Raw genomic sequence first — 25,234 nt, forward strand, 5'->3', positions numbered from 1 at the left:
AGCCAACGCAATCAAGAAAGGTGGTCCAACTTGAAGGAGTCAAGATCATCATCATCTAGCTCAAGTGGACTATGTGCAAGGCAAAGGTTCGCCCTTGATAGGTTTTCTATTTTACCGGTCTCATGGTGGTAGTTGGGAGACGGGGTTATAGGATCGATTGTCGTACTATCAAGGGGGGTCTCGATGAGTAGCTTGATCATATCGTTCGTAGAGAGCTCAAACCATTGCACACCCTTAATGTATTCGGAGGTGTGTCTGTTACCATACATCCATTGCCGGTTCATCTGCGTGCATTATATATAATTATATGTGTCAAAAGTAAGAAAATCAGACAAGTATCTATCTAAAGTAAGAAAATGAGACAAGTATCTATCTAAAGTAAGAAAATAAGACAAGTATTTATCTAAAGTAAAAAAATCAGAAAGAAGATAAGAACAAGAGGCTCACCACAGTGGTGCCGGCGACGAGATCGGCGTGGGCGATCGACGGCGGTGAAAACGGGGGCGGGGCGTGACGGACCGCTAAATCTAGACAAATCTCGGGAAAATGGAGCTCCGAGGTCGAGCTTCGAGAGGAGAAAGCTTAACTAGCGTGGCTCGGGCATTTCATCGAACACCTCACGTGCATAGGAGGTGAGCTAGAGCACCCAAATGCCCTCCCCTCGCCGACCAAAAAAACAAAGCAGTGTGGACTGCTCTGCTCGCCGGCGAGGGGGTATATATAGGCAACTCATTGGTCCCGGTTCGTGACTGGAACCGAGACTAAAGGCCCTCCCTTCTGTCCCGGTTCTAGTCAAGAACCGGGACCAATGGCTGTGGGCCAGGAGCGAGGCCCATTGGTCCCAGTTCGTGCCTAGAACCGGAACAAATGGATCCATACGAACCGGGACCCATGCCCACAAGGCCCCGGCTGCCCCCCTGGGCTCATGAATCGGGACTAATGCCTCCCATGAATCCCGGTTCGTGAAGAATCGGGACTAATGGGCTGACCAGACCCGAACCAAATCCCTGTTTTCTACTAGTGGGTGCTTTAAATTACTTCTTATCATGAAGCATATGTATTCATATACCACCATTCTACATGCCCTTAGTCCTTGGATCAAACCTCACATGCATAATGCATGTCTCTATCCAACAGGTCAAGAGTCAACAGTCAAAACTAAAACTTCCTTTTTGATAATTATACTTCACGCCATCGTTCTGCTGGCAACAAATGTCAGGCTGCGGCAAGCATCGACGAGCAAGTCTGTTAACAGCAACACGACAGAATGGCAGTCCTACACCTAGCAAACACGGCCCTCTAAACTGTTGGGTTTCGTAGTAATTTCAAAAAATTTCCTACGCTCACGCAAGATCATGTGATGCATAGCAACGAGATGGGAAAGTGTTGTCTACGTACCCACGCAGACCGACTGCGGAAGCGTTGACGCAACATAGAGGAAGTAGTCGTACGTCTTCACGATCCAACCGATCAAGCACCGAAACTATGGCACCTCCGAGTTCGAGCACACGTTCAGCTCGATGACGATCCCCGGACTCCGATCCAGCAAAGTGTCGAGGAAGAGTTCCGTCAGCACGACGGCGTGGTGACGATCTTGATGTACTACAGCAGCAGGGCTTCGCCTAAACTCCGCTACAGTATTATCGAGGACTATGGTGGCTGGGGGCACCGCACACGGCTAAGGAATAGATCACGTGGATCAACTTGTGTGTTCTAGGGTGCCTCTGCCTCAGTATATAAAGGACTAGAGGGGGGAGGCTGGCCGGCCAAGGTGTGGCGCGCCAGGAGAGTCCTACTCCCACTGGGAGTAGGATTCCCCCCCAATCCTAGTTGGAATAGGATTCGCGGAGGGGGAAAAGAGAGAGAGGGGGCCGGCCACCTCTCCTAGTCCTAATAGGACCAGGAGAAGGGGGAGGCGTGCAGCCCATGTAGGGCTGCCTCTTCTCCTTTCCACTAAGGCCCATCATGGCCCATTTAGCTCCCGGGGGGTTCCGGTAACCTTCCCGGTACTCCGGTAAAATCCCGATTTCACCCGGAACACTTCCGATATCCAAACATAGGCTTCTAATATATCAATCTTTACGTCTCGACCATTTCGAGACTCCTCGTCATGTCCGTGATCACATCCGGCACTCCGAACAACCTTCGGTACATCAAAATGCATAAACTCATAATATAACTGTCATCGTGACCGTAAGCGTGCGGACCCTACGGGTTCGAGAACAATGTAGACATGACTGAGACACGTCTCCGGTCAATAACCAATAGCGGGACCTGGATGCCCATATTGGCTCCTACATATTCTACGAAGATCTTTATCGGTCAGACGCATAACAACATACGTTGTTCCCTTTGTCATCGGTATGTTACTTGCCCGAGATTCGATCGTCGGTATTCCAATACCTAGTTCAATCTCGTTACTGGCAAGTCTCTTTACTCGTTCTGTAATACATCATCCCGCAACTAACTCATTTAGTTGCAATGCTTGCAAGGCTTAAGTGATGTGCATTACCGAGAGGGCCCAGAGATACCTCTCCGACAATCGGAGTGACAAAACCTAATCTTGAAATACGCCAACCCAACATGTACCTTTGGAGACACCTGTAGTACTCCTTTATAATCACCCAGTTACGTTGTGACGTTTGGTAGTACCCAAAGTGTTCCTCCGGTAAACGGGAGTTGCATAATCTCATAGTTACAGGAACATGTATAAGTCATGAAGAAAGCAATAGCAACATACTAAACGATCGGGTGCTAAGCTAATGGAATGGGTCATGTCAATCAGATCATTCTCTTAATGATGTGATCCCGTTAATCAAATAACAACTCATTGTTCATGGTTAGGAAACATAACCATCTTTGATTAACGAGCTAGTCAAGTAGAGGCATACTAGTGACACTTTGTTTGTCTATGTATTCACACATGTATTATGTTTCCGGTTAATACAATTCTAGCATGAATAATAAACCTTTTATCATGATTATAAGGAAATAAATAATAACTTTATTATTGCCTCTAGGGCATATTTCCTTCAGTCTCCCACTTGCACTAGAGTCAATAATCTAGATCACATCACCATGTGATTAACATCGATAGTTCACATCATCATGTGATTAACACCCATAGTTCACATCGCCATGTGACCAACACCCAAAGGGTTTACTAGATTTAGTAATCTAGTTCACATCGCTATGTGATTAACACCCAAGGAGTACTAAGGTGTGATCATGTTTTGCTTGTGAGAGAATCTTAGTCAACGGTTCTGCCACATTCAGATCCGCATGTATTTTGCAAATTTCTATGTCAACAATGCTCTGCATGGAGCTACTCTAGCTAATTGCTCCCACTTTCAATATGTATCTAGACCGAGACTTAGAGTCATCTAGATTAGTGTCAAAACTTGCATCGGCGTAACCCTTTACGACAAACCTTTTTCACTTCCATAATCGAGAAACATATCCTTATTCCACTAAGGATAATTTTGACCGCTGTCCAGTGATCTACTCCTAGATCACTGTCGTACTCCCTTGCCAAACTTAGTGGTAGGGCATACAATAGATCTGGTATACAGCATGGCATACTTTATAGAACCTGTGACTGAGGCATAGGGAATGACTTTCATTCTCTTTCTATCTTCTGCCGTGGTCGGGCTTTGAGTCTTACTCAACTTCACACCTTGTAACACAGGCAAGAAACCTTTTCTTTGACTGTTCCATTTTGAACTACTTCAAAATCTTGTCAAGGTATGTACTCATTGAAAAAACTTATCAAGTGTCTTGATCTATCTCTATAGATCTTGATACTCAATATGTAAGCAGCTTCACCTAGGTCTTTCTTTGAAAAACTCCTTTCAAACACTCCTTTATGCTTTACAAAATAATTCTACATTATTTCCGATCAACAATATGTCATTCACATATACTTATCAAAAATGCTGTAGTGCTCCCACTCACTTTCTTGTAAATACAGGCTTTACCGCAAGTCTGTATAAAAATATATGCTTTGATCAACTCATCAAAGCGTATATTCCAACTCCGAGATGCTTGCACCAGTCCACAGATGGATCGCTGGAGCTTGCACATTTTGTTAGCACCTTTCGGATTGACAAAAACCTTCTGGTTGCATCATATACAACTCTTCTTTAATAAATCCATCAAGGAATGCAGTTTTGTTTATCCATTTGCCAGATTTCATAAAATGCGGCAATTGCTAACATGATTCAGACAGATTTAAGCATAGATACGAGTGAGAAAATCTCATCGTAGTCAACATCTTGAACTTGTCGAAAACCTTTTGCGACAATTCTAGCATTGTAGATAGTAACACTACTATCAGCGTCTGTCTTCCTCTTGAAGATCCATTTATTTTCTATTGCTTGCCGATCATCGGGCAAGTCAACCAAAGTCCATACTTTGTTCTCATACATGGATCCCATCTCAGATTTCATGGCTTCAAGCCACTTTGCGGAATCTGGGCTCACCATCGCTTCTTCATAGTTCGTAGGTTCATCATGATCTAGTAGCATGACTTCCAGAACAGGATTACCGTACCACTCTGGTGCGGATCTCGCTCTGGCTGATCTACGAGGTTCAGTGGTATCTTGTTTTGAAGTTTCATGATCATCATCATTAGCTTCCTCACTAATTGGTATAGGTGTCGCAGAAATAGTTTTCTGTGATGTACTACTTTCCAATAAGGGAGCAGGTACAGTTACCTCATCAAGTTCTACTTTCCTCCCACTCACTTCTTTCGAGAGAAACTCCTTCTCTAGAAAGGATCCATTCTTAGCAACGAATGTCTTGCCTTCGGATCTGTGATAGAAGGTGTACCCAACAGTCTCCTTTGGGTATCCTATGAAGACGCACTTCTCCGATTTGAGTTTGAGCTTATCAGGATGAAACCTTTTCATATAAGCATCGCAACCCCAAACTTTAAGAAACGACAGCTTAGGTTTCTTGCCAGACCATAGTTCATACGGTGTCGTCTCAATGGATTTAGATGGTGCCCTATTTAACGTGAATGCAGCTGTCTCTAATGCATAACCCCAAAACGATAGTGGTAGATCGGTAAGAGACATCATAGATCGCACCATATCTAATAAAGTACGGTTATGACGTTCGGACACACCATTACATTGTGGTGTTCCAGGTGGCGTGAGTAGTGAAACTATTTCACATTGTTTTTAACTGAAGGTCAAACTCGTAACTCAAATACTCTTCTCTACGATCAGATCGTAGAAACTTTATTTTCTTGTTACGATGATTTTTCACTTCACTCTGAAATTCTTTGAACTTTTCAAATGTTTCAGACTTATGTTTCATCAAGTAGATATACTCATATCTGCTCAAATCATCTGTGAAGATCAGAAAATAATGATACCTGTCGCGAGCCTCAATATTCATCGGACCACATACATCAGTATGTATGATTTCCAACAAATCTGTTGCTCGCTCCATTGTTCCGAAGAACGGAGTTTTAGTCATCTTGCCCATGAGGCATGGTTCGCAAGCATCAACTGATTCATAATCAAGTGATTCAAAAGCCCATCAACATGGAGTTTCTTCATGCGCTTTACACCAATATGACCTAAACGGCAGTGCTACAAACAAGTTGCACTATCATTATTAACTTTGCATCTTTTGGTTTCAATATTGTGATAACTATGATCGAGATCCAATGAACTATTTTCATTGGGTGTGTAACCATATAAGGTTTTATTCATGTAAATAGAACAACAATTTATTCTCTTACTTAAATGAATAACCGTATTACAATAATCATGATCAAATCATATTCATGCTTAACGCAAACACCAAATAACACTTATTCAGGTTCAACACTAATCCCGAAAGTATAGGGAGTGTGCGATGATGATCATATCAATCTTGGAACCACTTCCAACACACATCGTCACGTCACCCTTAACTAGTCTCTGTTTATTCTGCAACTCCCGTTTCGAGTTACTAATCTTAGCAACTGAACTAGTATCAAATACTGAGGGGTTGCTATAAACACTAGTAAAGTACACATCAATAACATGTATATCAAATATACTTATGTTCACTTTGCCATCCTTCTTATCTGCCAATCACTTGGGGTAGTTCCGCTTCCAGTGACCAGTCCCTTTGTAGTAGAAACACTTAGTCTCAGGCTTAGGATCAGACTTGGGCTTCTTCACTTGAGCAGCAACTTGCTTGCCGTTCTTCTTGAAGTTCCCCTTCTTCCCTCTGTCCTTTTCTTGAAACTAGTGGTCTTGTGAACCATCAACACTTGATGCTTTTCTCGATTTCTACCTTCATCAATTTCCGCATTACGAAGAGCTTGGGAATCGTTTCCGTTATCCCTTGCATATCATAGTTCATCACGAAGTTCTACTAACTTGGTGATGGTGACTAGAGAATTCTGTCAATCACTATCTTATCTGGAAGATTAACTCCCACTTGATTCAAGCGATTGTAGTACCCAGACAATCTGAGCACATGCTCACTAGTTGAGCGATTCTCCTCCATCTTTTAGCTATAGAACTTGTTTGGGACTTCATATCTCTCAAGTCGGGTATTTGCTTGAAATATTAACTTCAACTCCTGGATCATCTCATATGGTCCATGACGTTCAAAACGTCTTTGAAGTCCCGATTCTAAGCCATTAAGCATGGTGCACTAAACTATCAAGTAGTCATCATATTGAGCTAGCCAAACGTTGATAATGTCTGCATCTGCTCCTGCAATAGGTCTGTCACCTAGCGGTGCATCAAGGACATAATTCTTCTGTGCAGCAATGAGGATAAACCTCGGATCACGGATCCAATCCGCATCATTGCTACTAACATCTTTCAACACAATTTTCTCTAGGAACATATCAAAATAAACACAGGGAAGCAACAACGCGAGCTATTGATCTACAACATAATTTGCAAAATACTACCAGGACTAAGTTCATGATAAATTTAAGTTCAATTTAATCATATTACTTAAGAACTCCCACTTAGATAGACATCCCTCTAATCCTCTAAGTGATCACGTGATCCAAATCAACTAAACCATGTCCGATCATCACGTGAGATGGAGTAGTTTCATTGGTGAACATCACTATGTTGATCATATCTACTATATGATTCACGCTCGACCTTTCGGTCTCCGTGTTCCAAGGCCATATCTGTATATGCTTGGCTCGTCAAGTATAACCTGAGTATTCCAAGTGTGCAACTGTTTTGCACCCGTTGTATTTGAACGTAGAACCTATCACACCCGATCATCACGTGGTGTCTCAGCACAAAGAACTTTCGCAACGGTGCATACTCAGGGAGAACACTTCTTGATAATTTAGTGAGAGATCATCTTATAATGCTACCGTCAATCAAAGCAAGATAAGATGCATAAAAGGATAAACATCACATGCAATCAATATAAGTGATATGATATAGCCATCAACATCTCGTGCTTGTGATCTCCATCTCCGAAGCACCGTCGTGATCACCATCGTCACCGGCGTGACACCTTGATCTCCATCGTAGCATCGTTGTCGTCTCGCCAAGTTTGTGCTTCCACGACTATCACTACCGCTTAGCAATAAAGTAAAGCATTACATCACGATTTCATTGCATACAATAAAACGACAACCATAAGGCTCCTGCCAGTTGCCGATAACTCGGTTACAAAACATGATCATCTCATACAATAAAATTCAGCATCATGACCTGACCATATCACATCACAACATGCCCTGCAAAAACAAGTTAGACGTCCTCTACTTTGTTGTTGCAAGTTTTACGTGGCTGCTACGGGCTTAAGCAAGAACCAATCTCACCTACGCATCAAAACCACAACGATAGTTTGTCAAATAGACTCCGTTTTAACCTTCGCAAGGACCGGGTGTAGCCATACTCGGTTCAACTAAAGTTGGAGAGACAGTCGCCCGCAAGCCACCTGTGTGCAAAGCACGTCGGGGGAACCGGTCTCGCATAAGCGTACGCGTAATGTTGGTCCGGGTCGTCTCGTCCAACAATGCCGCCTAACCAAAGTATGACATGCTGGTAGGCAGTATGACTTGTATCGCCCACAACTCACTTGTGTTCTACTCGTGCATATAACATCAACATAAAAAAAACCTAGGCTCGGATGCCACTGTTGGGTTTCGTAGTAATTTCAAAAAATTTCCTACGCTCACGCAAGATCATGTGATGCATAGCAACGAGATGGGAGAGTGTTGTCTACGTACCCACGCAGACCGACTGCGGAAGCGTTGACGCAACATAGAGGAAGTAGTCGTACGTCTTCACGATCCAACCGATCAAGCACCAAAACTACAGCACCTCCGAGTTCGAGCACACGTTCAGCTCGATGACGATCCCCGGACTCCGATCCAGCAAAGTGTCGAGGAAGAGTTCCATCAGCACGACGGCGTGGCGACGATCTTGATGTACTACAGCAGCAGGGCTTCGCCTAAACACGGCTAAGGAATAGATCACGTGGATCAACTTGTGTGTTCTAGGGTGCCTCTGCCTCAGTATATAAAGGACTAGAGGGGGGAGGCTGGCCGGCCAAGGTGTGGTGCGCCAGGAGAGTCCTACTCCCTCTGGGAGTAGGATTCCCCCCCAATCCTAGTTGGAATAGGATTTGCGGAGGGGGAAAAGAGAGAGAGGGGGCCGGCCACCTCTCCTAGTCCTAATAGGACTAGGGGAAGGGGGAGGCACGCAGCCCATGTAGGGCTGCCTCTTCTCTTTTCCACTAAGGCCCACCATGGCCCATTTACCTCCCGGGGGGTTCCGGTAACCTTCCCGGTACTCCGGTAAAATCCCGATTTCACCCGGAACACTTCCGATATCCAAACATAGGCTTCCAATATATCAATCTTTACGTCTCGACCATTTCGAGACTCCTCGTCATGTCCGTGATCACATCCGGGACTCCGAACAACCTTCGGTACATCAAAATGCATAAACTCATAATATAAATGTCATCGTAACCTTAAGCGTGCGGACCCTACGGGTTCAAGAACAATGTAGACATGACCGAGACACGTCTCCGGTCAATAACCAATAGCGGGACCTGGATGCCCATATTGGCTCCTACATATTCTACGAAGATCTTTATCGGTCAGACCGCATAACAACATACGTTGTTCCCTTTGTCATTGGTATGTTACTTGCCCGAGATTCGATCGTCGGTATTCCAATACCTAGTTCAATCTCGTTACTGGCAAGCCTCTTTACTCGTTCTGTAATACATCATCCCACAAATAACTCATTTAGTTGCAATGCTTGCAAGGCTTAAGTGATGTGCATTACCGAGAGGGCCCAGAGATACCTCTCCGACAATCGGAGTGACAAAACCTAATCTCGAAATACGCCAACCCAACATGTACCTTTGGAGACACCTGTAGTACTCCTTTATAATCACCCAGTTACTTGTGACATTTGGTAGTACCCAAAGTGTTCCTCCGGTAAACGGGAGTTGCATAATCTCATAGTTACAGGAACATGTATAAGTCATGAAGAAAGCAATAGCAACATACTAAGCGATCGGGTGCTAAGCTAATGGAATGGGTCATGTCAATCAGATCATTCTCTTAATGATGTGATCCCGTTAATCAAATAACAACTCATTGTTCATGGTTAGGAAACATAACCATCTTTGATTAACGAGCTAATCAAGTAGAGGCATACTAGTGACACTTTGTTTGTCTATGTATTCACACATGTATTACGTTTCTGGTTAATACAATTCTAGCATGAATAATAAACCTTTTATCATGATTATAAGGAAATAAATAATAACTTTATTATTGCCTCTAGGGCATATTTCCTTCATAAACTTCACTAAAACGGACCAAGAGAACAACTCTCCAAATAATATCACTATTGCCCCATGCGCTCTAAGAAATCAGCTCATGAGATGAGACCATATGGGTGTGAAGCAGGTTTCTGAAGATTATAAAGCTACACAAAATTTCTTAAATACTACGATAATGGATTGGACATCAACATAACTTTAAGGGCTTGATTATGTTTATCATATTTTGTTGGACATCAAACTATGACTTTCCAAGCTGTCTACAACAAAGGCAATCTAATCTGATATATTTATTTCTTTCATACATATGACTCGTGACAATAACTTATACTACTACATAACAAATACTCAAGCTTCTTAAATTACTAAGCAAAATCACATCAACATTAAAAGCAACAAGTGAATTTTCATTTTTACTATATGCTCCTCAGCATTTGCTCATGGACCAGAGGCACTGCCTGCCGTGACATAGATCGAGTGTTGGAGTTGAAATGAGGCATGTCCTCCGGTGGCACTTGCCATACTATTGTCGAGATTACTCATTATCGATGTACCCGTGCTACCACCATCATCGGAGGCCACTGAACGTCCCTCTTCCTGAGGCGGCCACACAAATCTTGGCTTCTGAGGAGGCACCTGTGGTGGCGGTGCCGACTTGGCGATGACTCGCACCACATCAGGCATGGTTGGACAGTCTGACGGGTTTGGGTTGCTGCAGGCCAGGCCTAGGAGAAGCAGGCGTTCCGCATCGTTAGTAGTATCTAGCTGCTCCTCGGTGTCCGGAGTGGAACCATCGATCAACATGGGATTCACACACTCCAATTTTTTTGACAAAAGAGAGCATTCTCTCCGATTTCCATTAAAAGAAATCACCATGTCTTATTACAAAGCAGAAAGAGAAACTAAAAGACAAAGCATAACACTCCACTCCCCTACGAAATTTCAATTACCAAACTAAGGAAGGAGGAAAAGCCACCCCTTCCCCTCATGAAACCCTCAAGGCAAAAGAACCTTCGGGAGTGGTCCGAGGCCTGAATTCAGAGAGAAATCCAGTCCCCGGAACACTTACAACTCTGTTATTAGGAACAGAGGCATACATCAGGACTACAGTCTTATCAAAGATTCATACAAGACCATAAACTGTCTGAAAAGCAAAAGAAAGCAAGCTAGAAGTAATGGCAGAAGCTCTTTCATCGCAGCAACGGGGTCTTCCTGTGATCACCCCTGGATTCTCCCAGTCTTCAGGCGCCACCCATAGGCTGCTTTGAACACTTCTTCCGCCACCATACTTACTTGCTTCACTCTAGCCTCCATCATCTTACTTCTTGCGGGATTTGTCTGGAAAATATTCCAATCATTTAAATTTTTGAGAAACAGAGTAACAAGAACACAGGGGTCATTTACCCTATTGTTGTAAAAAATAACACTGTTTCTTAATTTCCAGATAATCGAGCAAATCGCTGAAACACCTATAATGACCAAACTTTTTTCATCTTTCCCAAATGTATTTATCCAGGTTTTCATGATAGCTTCCAGGGTTTCTGGAATGTCTCTCAGATTGAAAGCACATTTTAAGATGTTCCACAATAGTCTAGCAACTGAACAGGATAGAAAAAGATGATTTATATTCTCTTTACGTCCAAAAAAGGACATTTATCATCTCCTTTCCACCCCCTACGAAGCAGATTATCTTTTGTAAGGATACTTTTCCTAAGAGCCAACCACATGAACACCTTGATTCTGGGTGGCGTTTTAATCTTCCACATATACATGTGTGGATATTTGACATCATTTTCAATCAGATGCCTGTAGAAAGATTTTACAGTATACACTCTTTTTTTAGTCAGAGACCATTTTATTTCGTCTTTATCCTCATTCAAAGTCACCGATCTACATGCTTCTTTAATATGTCCCCATAGCTCTCTAGCGTCTCCCAATAAAGTTCTTCTAAATTGCACATTATCTAGATCATTGTCAAAAACTTCTTTAACTGTTTTCTTCTTATCAAAACAAAGATCATAAAGCCTAGGAATTTTTTTGCTTAATGGAGCAGTGCCAATCCACCAATCTTCCCAAAAGCGAGTTCTATCTCCATTCCCAATTTTGAATTTGCATAAAGAAACAAAATGGTCTCTGTGTTTTAGTATATCCCTCCAAAACTGGGAATCTCCCTGTTTGGCCTGAACAGTGCCCAGATTTCTATTCTTAATATATTTTTTTGCAAATAATGTCCTATCACAACCCCTCAGTTATATATAATTTCCACCACCATTTACTCAGCAATGCTTTGTTCATGCATGCAAGATTTTGGATCCCCAGGCCCCCCATATCTTTTGGCCTACACACCTCATACCATTTCACCAAATGGTATTTTCTTTTTTGATCATCTTCTTTCCATAGAAGTATGGCCCTGAAAAAATCCATGCGTTTTTCAACCCCAATGGGGAGCCCATAGAAGGACATCATAAAATATGGGATGCCTGTGAGAGCTGACTGAATCAATGTAACTCTCCCTGCACTGGCAAGCAATCTACCTTGCCAAGTCGTACATTTTTTCTCCATCTTACTCTCTGGAGGTTTCAAATGCTTGTTACAAATTCTATTCTTATCTATAGGCAGCCCTAGATATTTCATGGGCAAGGCACCCACTGGGCATGTGAAAATTCTAGCATATTCATCTTTCTTATCAATAGCCTCTCCAAACAAAAAAAACTCACTTTTATGAAAATTGATCTTTAAACCAGACATTTGCTCAAATAGACATAAAATATATTTCAAATTGTGTGCACTTTCTGTATCATCTTGCAATAGGAAGATGGTATCATCTGCATATTACAACATATTGACCCCATTTGGTATGTATTCATTCAAGACCCCCTTCACCAGCCCATTTTCTCTGGCTTTGTCTAACATAATTGCCAGGGCATCAGCAGCCAGGTCAAAGTTTAGAGGGGATAGAGAGTCCCCCTGTCTCAATCCTTTATGGGTGATTGATGACTCACAAGTATAGGGGATCTATCGTAGTCCTTTTGATAAGTAAGAGTGTCGAACCCAACGAGGAGCAGAAGGAAATGATAAGCGGTTTTCAGCAAGGTATTCTCTGCAAGTACTGAAATAAGTGGTAACAGATAGTGTTGTGATAAGATAGATTGTAACGAGCAACAAGTAACAAAAGTAAATAAAGTGCAGCAAGGTGGCCCAATCCTTTTGTAGCAAAGCACAAGCCGGAACAAACTCTTATAATAGGAAAAGCGCTCCCGAGGACACATGGGAATATCGTCAAGCTAGTTTTCATCACGTTCATATGATTCACGTTCGATACTTTGATAATTTGATATGTGGGTGGACCGGTTCTTGGGTGCTGTTCTTACTTGAACAAGCATCCCACTTATGATTAACCTCCATTGCAAGCATCCGCAACTACAACAAAAGTATTAAGGTAAACCTAACCATAGCATGAAACATATGGATCCAAATCATCCCCTTACGAAGCAACACATAAACTAGGGTTTAAGCTTCTGTCACTCTAGCAACCCATCATCTACTTATTACTTCCCAATGCCTTCCTCTAGGCCCAAATAATGGTGAAGTGTTATGTAGTCGATGTTCACATAACACCACTAGAGGCTAGACAACATACATCTTATCAAAATATCAAATGAATACCAAATTCACATGAGTACTCATAGCAAGACTTCTCCCTTGTCCTCAGGAACGAACGTAATTACTCACAAAGCATATTCATGTTCATAATCAGAGGGGTAATAATATGCATATAGGATCTGAACATATGATCTTCCACCAATTAAACCAACTAGCATCAACTACAAGGAGTAATCAACACTACTAGCAACCTACTATCACCAATCCCAAACTTTGAGACAAGAATTGGATACAAGAGATGAACTAGGGTTTGGAGATGAGATGGTGCTCGTGAAGATGTTGATGGAGATTGCCCTCTCCCGATGAGAGGAGCGTTGGTGATGACGATGGTGATGATTTCCCCCTCCGGGAGGGAAGTTTCCCCGACAGAACAGCTCTGCCGGAGCTCTAGATTGGATCCGCCAAGGTTCCGCCTCGTGGCGATGGAGTCTCGTCCCAAAAAATTCCTTCTTATTTTTTTCTCATCGAAAGACCTCATATAGGAGAAGATGGGTGTCGGAGAGCCACCAGGGGGCCCACGAGGTAGGGGGGCGCGCCCTAGGGGGGCGCGCCCCCCACCCTCGTGAGCAGGGTGTGGGCCCCCTGGCCTTCATCTTTGGCGTGGATTTTTCTTTATTTCTTCTAAGACATTCCGTGGAGTTTCAGGACTTTTGGAGTTGCGCAGAATAGGTCTCTAATATTTGCTCCTTTTCCAGACCAGAATTCCAGCTGCCGGCATTCTCCCTCTTTATGTAAACCTTGTAAAATAAGAGAGAATAGCCATAAGTATTGTGATATAGAGTGAAATAACAGTCCATAATGCGATAGATCGATATAAAAGCATGATGCAAAATGGACGTATCAGTGATAAAGTATTTTCCTAGGTTCTCATTAACCTTGACACAAACTTTCCCCCCTCTAATAGTCTCCATGACCCAATCAATCCATTTATCTGGGAATCCCTTCACTTTCAACATTTGAAAAAGAAAGGACCATTTGATTTTGTCATAGGCCTTTTCAAAATCAATTTTCAGAAGCATAGCACTTTCTTTTTTCTTTTTTATGCTATTCAAAGCCTCATGAAGGATCAAAACTCCATCCATAATATACCTGCCCTTAATAAAAGCAGTTTGAACAGGAGAAATAACATCAACAGCTACCAAATTCAGCCTATTCATTAACACTTTTGTGATGATTTTGAAGCAGACATTTAGCAAAAAAATTGGCCTGAATTTCTGTATTTGATTAGCATCTGTCCCTTTTGGGGCTAGGGCTATAGTCCCATAGTTTAGTCTACTAATATCAATTTTCCTATTGGCAAAGTCATCCAACAAAGCTTTTAAAACAAGTTTCACCAGATCCCAATAATGCTGATAAAATTCAGCAGTGAAGCCATCTGGTCCAGGGGATTTATTGTGTGCCATTTTAAAGACAACCTTCTTAATTTCCTCCAAAGAGAATTCCTCCACTAATTTTTTTCACATCCCTCTTGAATCATAATGGGATTATCAATATTAATTTAAACAGAAGAATTATCTGGTGAACCAAATAAATTTTTGTAAAAAGTAGTGATATAGTCTATCAAGTTTTTATCCCCTTCTATTATCCCCTCAGCTTGCTCTAATCTATTGATTTTGTTCCTTCTAAGCCTCCCATTTGCCTTGGCATGAAAAGAATTTAGTATTACTATCCCTCTAGTATTTCATCAATTTTGGCTCTCTGTCTCCATTTAGCCTCTTCCTGCTTAAGAAGTCTATCAAGCTGAGCTCTTAAATCTATCTGCTCTTTTCTATCAGCGGATGTAAGGCCATTAACCTCACTATTTTTATCAATAATATCCAATTTAAGCAGGATATCTTTCTTTAGTTCAAAATACCATGCATTCATGTTTCTGTTCCACCCTTTAAATTTAGGTCTTAGTTTTCTAAACTTTCCCAACAATCTATCTATGCTGTCTCCCTTAATGTTAGGATCATTCCAAACTTTCTGTACAATTTCATCAATCCCTTCTCTCAAAAACCAGGCATTTTTAAATATGAAAATTGGCTCAGTTTTTTGGAAATCTCCAGAATCCAAGTAAAGAGGAGTGTGATCAGACTTCTCTCTAGTCAAAGATGTTACTTGCGTTAAGGGGTATACCTCTTCCCACTCAACGCTACAAAGTATCCTATCTAGTTTTTCAAAAGTAGGGTTGTGCATATTATTCCCCCAAGTGAATTGTCTCCCATTCATATCAAGCTCTCTCACCCCAGCTTGTTCCAGAATAGCATTAAAAAGAAAACTCCAATGCCCAGGGGATCCTGGTTTATTTTTCTCACTAGCTTTTCTAATAATATTGAAGTCACCTCCAATCAAAATTGTATTAACACAGGTTTGAAATACTCTGGATAACTCAGCCAGAAATAGGGCTTTCATTTCTGGTTGTGCATCTCCATAGATCACTACTAAATCCCAAATAAACCTATTTTTAACATCCTGAACAGTCATTTTTATGTGATAATCTCCTTCATCCTGAGAAATCACATCTAATGTGGTATAGTTGACTCCCAACAGAAGGCCACCAGATTTCCCCCTAGCTGGAGTGAAATGCCAGTGGAAATCCCTTCCTGCACAAATTTGTTATAAATCATTTCTAGAAAATTGTTGTCTCATGGTCTCTTGCAGACCCAAGAAATCAACTCTCATATCCATGATCATCTCCCTCAAAAACCTTTTTTTGATATCACCCCCAAATCCTCTCATATTCCAAAAGATACCCCTCATCTTTTTTTCTTTTTTTCCTATCAGAAGATTCTAAGGTTTTGATAGCAGAGGCAATTTTAACTCCAGAACCTCTGGTAGTTTTACCTTTTTTCTTCTCTTTTTTTGATGAGAAAAGCTCTTTAATTAATTCCCATTCTTCATTCTCTTCCTCTTCTCTCTCATTTCCCCAACTTCTAGCAAATCTTCCACAGAGTGTTCTCCAGTATCAATGATATTATGCTCCTCAGGTAGAGAGGTTTGTTTCTGATTATTATTGTAGTCTGCTAACCACATATCAACCCTTGCCTATTCAGCCATTTTAATCAATTCCAAATTATGATTAACAATGTCAGGTTTATTTCCCAAACTAACCCCAACCCCCTCAGCAATCTGCTGCAGGATATTATTAGATCTAGAAACAATACCAGAAGGAGTAAACTCACCATAGTTGTTTTTCTGTGCTACTCTCTCTTTAGCCAAATCAGTGATTTTTTTGTCCTCTTTGCCTTTCAGTCTAGCACATCTTCTCAAGTCTTCTTCTTCTTGGGATTGCAGTTCTCCTATGGCAGCCTTCTTGATATTTGTTTCAAAAGATTCAATTTCCTGACTAGCAGTGTAATCCACAGGCTCCATATATCCTAGCCCCATAGCCTGTTCCATTAGTTCCAAGTCTGTCATTCCCTCTTCCTCTTCCAGCCTGCCTTCTGCTACTGCCCCTCCCTCAGTGTCCTATTTTTCATCTTCATCTCCAATAATTTTCTCCCCTGACTGTGACCCTCTCACCTCTTCACTTGCCTTCATATTGATTTGCAGCAGTTCATGTTGTCTCTTGACCTCTTTTTCTAAGGTTTTTCTTATAATTTCCATTTCCTTCCTTTTTTTCCTCCAGCATAAGTTGAGCAGTCTGCCTTGCTGCAAGTTCCTCTGCTTTCTGAAGCCTAGCCTTCAAACTTTCTTCTTCACCCTGGCCTTCTCCAGCAAACCCTGTTCCTATCCTTTCCTTGGGTATCTCATTTTTCTGACCCGTGTCTCCTGCTTTAAGCACCACTTGTTCATATTGTTTCAACCCCAAACTCCCTAGGCTCACCAAGGACTTCCCAAACTCAGCTTGTTTACTTTTTTTCTGCATCTCATTCTCCGTCTGTGTTTCACAGCTTTCCAAATCAAGGTAGTCAAAGATTTTCTTTTTATTCCCCTCTTTGAACTTGTACCACCCCTGTTCTGCTATGGAATCAAACTCAAAACCAATATCATAAAGCAGCAAATCTTTAGTAGTTATCTCAGTGCCAGCAGGAATTTTGTGTAAGTCCCTCACTCCCACTTTCACTCTAATTTCTTCCTTAGAATAAATGTGTTCCACATCTACTTCAACCACTGGCCCCAGAGCTGAACCAATTTCACATGCCCCCATATAATGCCTCAGGGTGTCAGGGACTGAAGGAAATATGCCCTAGAGGCAATTATAAAGTTATTATTTATTTCCTTATATCATGATAAATGTTTATTATTCATGCTAGAATTGTATTAACCGGAAACATAATACATATATGAATACATAGACAAACAAAGTGTCACTAGTATGCCTCTACTTGACTAGCTCGTTGATCAAAGATGGTTATGTTTCCTAACCATAGACATGAGTTGTCATTTGATTAATGGGATCACATCATTAGGAGAATGATGTGATTGACTTGACCCATTCCGTTAGCATAGCACTTGATCGTTTAGTTTATTGCTATTGCTTTCTTCATGACTTATACATGTTCCTATGACTATGAGATTATGCAACTCCCGTTTACCGGAGGAACACTTTGTGTGCTACCAAACGTCACAACGTAACTGGGTGATTATAAAGGTGCTCTACAGGTGTCTCCGAAGGTACTTGTTGGGTTGGCATATTTCGAGATTAGGATTTGTCACTCCGATTGTCGGAGAGGTATCTCTGGGCCCTCTCGGTAATGCATATCACTTAAGCCTTGCAAGCATTGCAATTAATGAGTTAGTTGCGGGATGATGTATTACGGAACGAGTAAAGAGACTTGCCGGTAACGAGATTGAACTAGGTATTGAGATACCAACGATCGAATCTCGGGCAAGTAACATACCGATGACAAAGGGAACAACGTATGTTGTTATGCGGTTTGACCGATAAAGATCTTCTTAGAATATGTGGGAGCCAATATGAGCATCCAGGTTCCGCTATTGGTTATTGACCGGAGACGTGTCTCGGTCATGTCTACATAGTTCTCGAACCCGTAGGGTCCGCACGCTTAACATTTCGATGACAGTTATATTATGAGTTTATATGTTTTGATGTACCAAAGGTTGTTCGGAGTCCCGGATGTGATCACGGACATGAAAAGGAGTCTCGAAATGGTCGAGACATGAAGATTGATATATTGGAAGCCTATGTTTGGATATCGGAGAGGTTTCGAGTGATTCGGGTATATTATGAGTCTCGGTCATGTCTACATTGTTCTCGAACCCGTAGGGTCCGCACGCTTAAGGTTTCGATGACAGTTATATTATGAGTTTATGAGTTTTGATGTACCGAAGGAGTTCGGAGTCCCGGATGAGATCGGGGACATGACGAGGAGTCTTGAAATGGTCGAGACGTAAAGATCGATATATTGGACGACTATATTCGGACATCGGAAAGGTTCCGAGTGATTCGTGTATTTTTCGGAGTACCGGAGAGTTATGAGAATTCGTCGGGGAGTATACGGGCCTTATTGGGCCATACGGGAATAGAGGAGAGAGGCCAAAAGGAAGGAGGCGCGCGCCCCCGCTCTGGTCCGAATTGGAGAAGGGGTGCAGCCCCCTTTTCCTTGTTCCTCTCCCCCTCTTTCCTTCTCTCCTACTCCAACAAGGGAAGGAGGAGTCCTACTCCCGCTGGGAGTAGGACTCCCCCCTTGGCGCGCCCTCCTCCTAGGCCGGCCGCCTCCCCCTTGCTCCTTTATATACGGGGGCAGGGGGCACCCCACAGACACAACAATTGATCATTGATCTCTTAGCTGTGTGCGGTGCCCCCCTCCACCATAATCCTCGATAATATTGTAGCGGTGCTTAGGTGAAGCCCTGCGATGGTAGAACATCAAGATTGTCACCACGCCATCGTGCTGACGGAACTCTTCCCCGACATTCTGCTGGATCAGAGTCCGGGGATCATCATCGAGCTGAATGTGTGCTAGAACTCGGAGGTGTCGTAGTTTCGGTGCTTGGTTAGTCGGTCCGTGAAGACGTACGACTACATCAACTACGTTGTCATAACGCTTCCGCTTTTGGTCTACGAGGGTACGTGGACAACACTCTCCCCTCTCGTTGCTATGCATCACCATGATCTTGCGTGTGCGTAGGAATTTTTTTGAAATTGCTACGTTCCCCTACAGTGGCATCAGAGCCAGGTTTTATGTGTTGATGTAATATGCACGAGTAGAACACAAGTGAGTTGTGGGCGATATAAGTCATACTGCTTACCAGCATGTCACACTTTGGTTCAGCGGTATTGTTGGATGAAGCGGCCCGGACCGACATTACGCGTACACTTACGCGAGACTGGTTTTACCGCCGTGCTATGCACACAGGTGACTAGCGGGTGTCAGTTTCTCCAACTTTAGTTGAACCGAGTGTGGCTACGCCCGGTGCTTGCGAAGGTTAAAATAGCACCAACTTGACAAACTATCGTTGTGGTTTTGATGCGTAGGTAAGAACTGTTCTTGCTTAGCCCATAGCAGCCACGTAAAACTTGCAACAACAAAGTAGAGGACGTCTAACTTGTTTTTGCAGGGCATGTTGTGATGTGATATGGTCAAGACGTGATGAGATATAAGTTGTTGTATGAGATGATCATGTTTTGTTGAAGTTATCGGCAACAGGCAAAAGCCTTATGGTTATCTCTCTATTGCATAAGATGCAAGCGCCAAATAATTGCTTTACTTTATCGCTATGCAATAGCAATAGTTGCGAGAGCAATAATTGGCGAGATGACCATGTGACGACACATTGATATAGATCAAGATGATGGAGATCATGGTGTCATGCCGGTGATGATGGAAATCATGACGATGTTTTGGAGATGGAGATCAAAGGCACAAGATGATGATGGCCATATCATGTCACATATTTTGATTGCATGTGATGTTTATCTTTTATGCATCTTATCTTGCTTTAATTGACGGTAGCATTATAAGATGATCTCTCACTAAATTTCAAGATAAAAGTGTTCTCCCTGAGTATGCACCGTTGCCAAAGTTTGTCGTGCCCAGACACCACGTGATGATCGGGTGTGATAAGCTCTACGTCCATCTACAACGGATGCAAGCCAGTTTTGCACACGCAGAATACTCAGGTTAAACTTGAAGAGCCTAGCATATGCAGATATGGCCTCGGAACACTGAGACTGAAAGGTCGAGCGTGAATCATATAGTAGATATGATCAACATAGAGATGTTCACCATTGAAAACTACTCCATTTCACGTGATGATCGGTTATGGTTTAGTTGATTTGGATCACGTGATCACTTAGATGATTAGAGGGATGTCTATCTAAGTGGGAGTTCTTAAGTAATATGATTAATTGAACTTAAATTTATCATGAACTTAGTCCTGGTAGTATTAGCATATCTATGTTGTAGATCAATAGCTCGTGATGTTGCTCCCCGTTTAATTTTTATATGTTCCTAGAGAAAACTAAGTTGAAAAATGTTAGTAGCAATGATGCGGATTGGATCCGTGATATGAGGATTATCCTCATTGCTACACAGAAGAATTATGTCCTTGATGCACCGCTAGGTGACAAACCTATTGCAGGAGCAGATGCAGACGTTATGAACATTTGGCTAGCTCAATATGATGACTACTTGATAGTTTAGTGCACCATGCTTAACAGCTTAGAATCAGAATTTCAAAGACATTTTGAACGTCATGGACCATATGAGATGTTCCAGGAGTTGAAATTAATATTTCAAGCAAATACCCGAGTTGACAGATATGAAGTCTCCAACAAGTTCTATAGCTAAAAGATGGAGGAGAATAACTCAAGCAGTGAGCATGTGCTCAGATTGTCTGGGTACTACAATCGCTTGAATCAAGTGGGAGTTAATCTTCCAGATAAAATAGTGATTGACAGAATTCTCTAGTCACCATCACCAAGTTAGTAGAACTTCGTGATGAACTATAATATGCAAGGGATAACAGAAACAATTCCCAAGCTCTTCGTGATGCTGAAATCGACGAAGGTAGAAATCAAGAAAAGCATCAAGTGTTGATGGTAAACAAAACCACTAGTTTCAAGTAAAGGGACAAAGGGCAGAAAGGGGAACTTCAAGAAGGACGGCAAGCAAGTTGCTACTCAAGTGAAAAACCCAAGTCTGGACCTAAGCCTGAAACTGAGTGCTTCTACTGCAAAGGGATTGGTCACTGGAAGCGGAACTACCCCAAGTAATTGGAGGATAAGAAGGATGGCAAAGTGAACATAGGTATATTTTATATACATGTTATTGATGTGTACTTTACTAGTGTTCATAGCAACCCCTCAGTATTTGATACTAGTTCAGTTGCTAAGAGTAGTAACTCAAAACAGAAGTTGCAGAATGAACAGAGACTAGTTAAGGTGAAGTGACGATGTGTGTTGGAAGTGGTTCCAAGATTGATATGATCATCATCGCACACTCCCTATACTTTCGGGATTAGTGTTGAACCTAAATAAGTGTTATTTGGTGTTCGCGTTGAGCATGAATATGATTTGATCATGTTTATTGCAATACGGTTATTCATTGAAGTAAGAGAATAAATTGTTGTTCTGTTTACATATATGGTTACACACCAAATGAAAATGGTTCGTTGGATCTCGGTCGTAGTGATACACATATTCATAATATTGAAACCAAAAGATGCAAAGTTAATAATGATAGTGCAACTTATTTGTGGCACTGCCGTTTAGGTCATATTGGTGTAAAGCGCATGAAGAAACTCCATGCTGATGGACTTTTGGAATCACTTGATGCTTGCGAACCATGCCTCATGGGCAAGATGACTAAGACTCCGTTCTCCGGAACAATGCAACAAGCAACAGATTTGTTGTAAATCATGCATATTGATGTATATGGTCCAATGAATATTGAAGCTCGCGGCAGGTATCATTATTTTCTGATCTTCACAGATGATTTGAGCAGATATGAGTATATCTACTTGATGAAACACAAGTCTGAAATATTTGAAAAGTTCGAATAATTTCAGAGTGAAGTGGAGAATCATCGTAACAAAAATATAAGTTTCTACGATATGATCGTAGAAGTAAAATATTTTAGTTACGAGTTTGGCCTTCAGTTAAAACAATGTGAAATAGTTTCACTACTCACGCCACCTGGAACACCACAGTGTAATTGTTGGGGCTATCACTACTGGGCATAAACTGGCCTATCTGGGCCGGGTTAACTTCGTCAGTAGTTAAGTATGTTAAAGCCCAAGAAGGCAGATGAGGGCTCAAGGCCCACAGTCGGTTCAAGGCCTGTAGCCGTAAACCGGTGTTGGTATTTAACTTGTATTGTAAGTTAGGAATAAGTAGAGACCAAACCGGACACATCTATGAGCCGGTATTGGGACTCTGTGAACCGACGGGCGTCACCCGTGTATATAAGGGGACGACCCGACGGCGGTTCAAGGACAACAGACAACAACTCGAGACATAGGCAAAGCTTGTTTGCTCCCTGGTCATCGAAACCCCATCAATTCCATCACAACTAGACGTAGGCTTTTACCTTCATCGAAGGGGCCGAACTAGTATAAACTCTCTTGCGTCCCTGTGTCCGCTTTAACCCCTTCAAGCTAACCCATCGCGATGGCTCCACGACTAAGTCCTTTCTCTAGGACATCTGCCGTGACAAAACCACGACAGTAATGGTGTGTCCGAACATCATAACCGTACTTTATTAGATATGGTGCGATCTATGATGTCTCTTACAGATTTACCGCTATCGTTTTGGGGTTATGCATTAGAGACAGCTACATTCACATTAAATAGGCACCATCTAAATCCGTTGAGATGGCACCGTATGAACTATGGTTTGGCAAGAAACCTAAGTTGTCGTTTCTTAAAGTTTGAGGTTGCAATGCTTATGTGAAAAGGTTTCAACCTGATAAGCTCAAACCCAAATCGGAGAAGTGCATCTTCATAGGATACCCAAAAGAAAATGTTGGGTACACCTTCTATTGCAGATCCGAAGGCAAGATATTCATTGCTGAGAATGGATCCTTTCTAGAGAAGGAGTTTCTCTCGAAAGAAGTGAGTGGGAGGAAAGTAGAACTTGATGAGGTAACTGTACCTGCTCCCTTATTGGAAAGTAGTTCATCACAGAAATCTGTTTCTGTGACTACTACACCAATTAGTGAGGAAGCTAATGATGATGATCATGTAACTTCAGATCAAGTTACTATCGAACCTCGTAGGTAAACCAGAGTGAAATCCGCACCAGAGTGGTACGGTAATCATGTTCTGGAGGTCATGTTACTTGACCATGATGAACCTACAAACTATGAGGAAGCGATGATGAGCCCAGATTCCGCGAAATGGCTGGAGGCCATGAAATCTGAGATGAGATCCATGTATAAGAACAAAGTATGGACTTTGATTGACTTGCCCAAAGATTTATAACAGGTGACGTCACGCCGGTTTACAACAACCAGAGAAGATGACATCACGGCAGTTCAACAAACTACAAGAAGATATTGAAGATGAAGATTTTTGCTAAAGGATTGACATGAACATGTTCAAATCAATTTGGGGCCTAATGTTGGGGATATCACTACTGGGCGTAAACCGGCCTATCTGGGCCGGGTTAACTTCATCAGTAGTTAAGTATGTTAAAGCCCAAGAAGGCAGATGAGAGCTCAAGGCCCACAGTCGGTTCAAGGCCTGTAGCCGTAAATCGGCGTTGGTATTTAACTTGTATTGTAAGTTAGGAATAAGTAGAGACCAAACCGGACACATCTATGAGCCGGTATTGGGACTCTGTGAACCGACGGGCATCACCCGTGTATATAAGGGGACGACCCGGCGGCGGTTCAAGGACAACACACAACAACTCCAGACATAGGCGAAGCTTGTTTGCTCCCTGGTCATCGAAACCCCATCAATTCCATCACAACTAGACGTAGGCTTTTATCTTCATCGAAGGGGCCGAACTAGTATAAACTCTCTTGCGTCCCTGTGTCCGCTTTAACCCCTTCAAGCTAACCCGTCGCGATGGCTCCATGACTAAGTCCTTTCTCTAGGACATCTGCCGTGACAAAACCACGACAGTTGGCGCCCACCGTGGGGCTAGCGCACGATGGTTTGAAGTTCTTGGAGGGCCGCTTTGAAGGACTCCAGGGCTACGCCGTAGGCCGGATGACTAAGAGTCATCGCGGCAAGATTTACATCGACGATGCAGGCTGGGGCCCCGAGGCCGGCTTAGTTGAGTACGGGTACCGGGTCCCCTTTGGAAGCATACACGTTTTCATCGGCAAGATTGGAGAACCGGGCCCTGAGCCGGATATCTGCACCGACCTCGTCGAAATGGCTCAGTGTGCGCGATCTGCCCGGGTTAAACTGGCCATGAAGCGTGCCTTCGTGGGAGTCATCCATGGAGGAGGTCATGAGGATGGATCGGGATCTGGCGGCGAGACCATCATTTACTCCGGCGATGAGTCATCAACCGGAGAAACCGAATCTCTATATCAGTTACAAGATGGCCGGATTGGGGGTTGTTCTGACGGCGACAGTATTCCGGACCCCTCTGATCTACCCAACCGAGTTGGAATATTCATGGCCGGCACACAAGCAGCGCTTCATTCTTCGACCGCTGCGGCAACAACCTCCGGTTCAGCAGCGGCGACGACTGCCGAGGCAGGAGGCCCTATGCGCCCGCCGGCTCAAGTTCTATCAGAGCTATTTGATGCATTGGATGTGCTTATGGCGGAAGCTAATCCGGCGGATCAGGACGTCCACAACGCGGAGATTGCAAAGGTAAGGGAACAGATCACCCAGGCCAAGGCGGACCTGGTAGCTGAGGATACCAGG

General features: G+C 42.7%; 1 pseudogene; it reads right to left on the reverse strand.

The window, feature by feature from the left end:
• Positions 1-10,230: 10,230 nt before the first annotated feature.
• Positions 10,231-25,234, reverse strand: part of LOC119300377 — a 35,279-nt pseudogene continuing 20,275 nt past the window's right edge.

The sequence above is a fragment of the Triticum dicoccoides genome, chromosome 5A (genome assembly GCF_002162155.2).
Source record: "Triticum dicoccoides isolate Atlit2015 ecotype Zavitan chromosome 5A, WEW_v2.0, whole genome shotgun sequence".
Classification (NCBI taxonomy): domain Eukaryota; kingdom Viridiplantae; phylum Streptophyta; class Magnoliopsida; order Poales; family Poaceae; genus Triticum; species Triticum dicoccoides.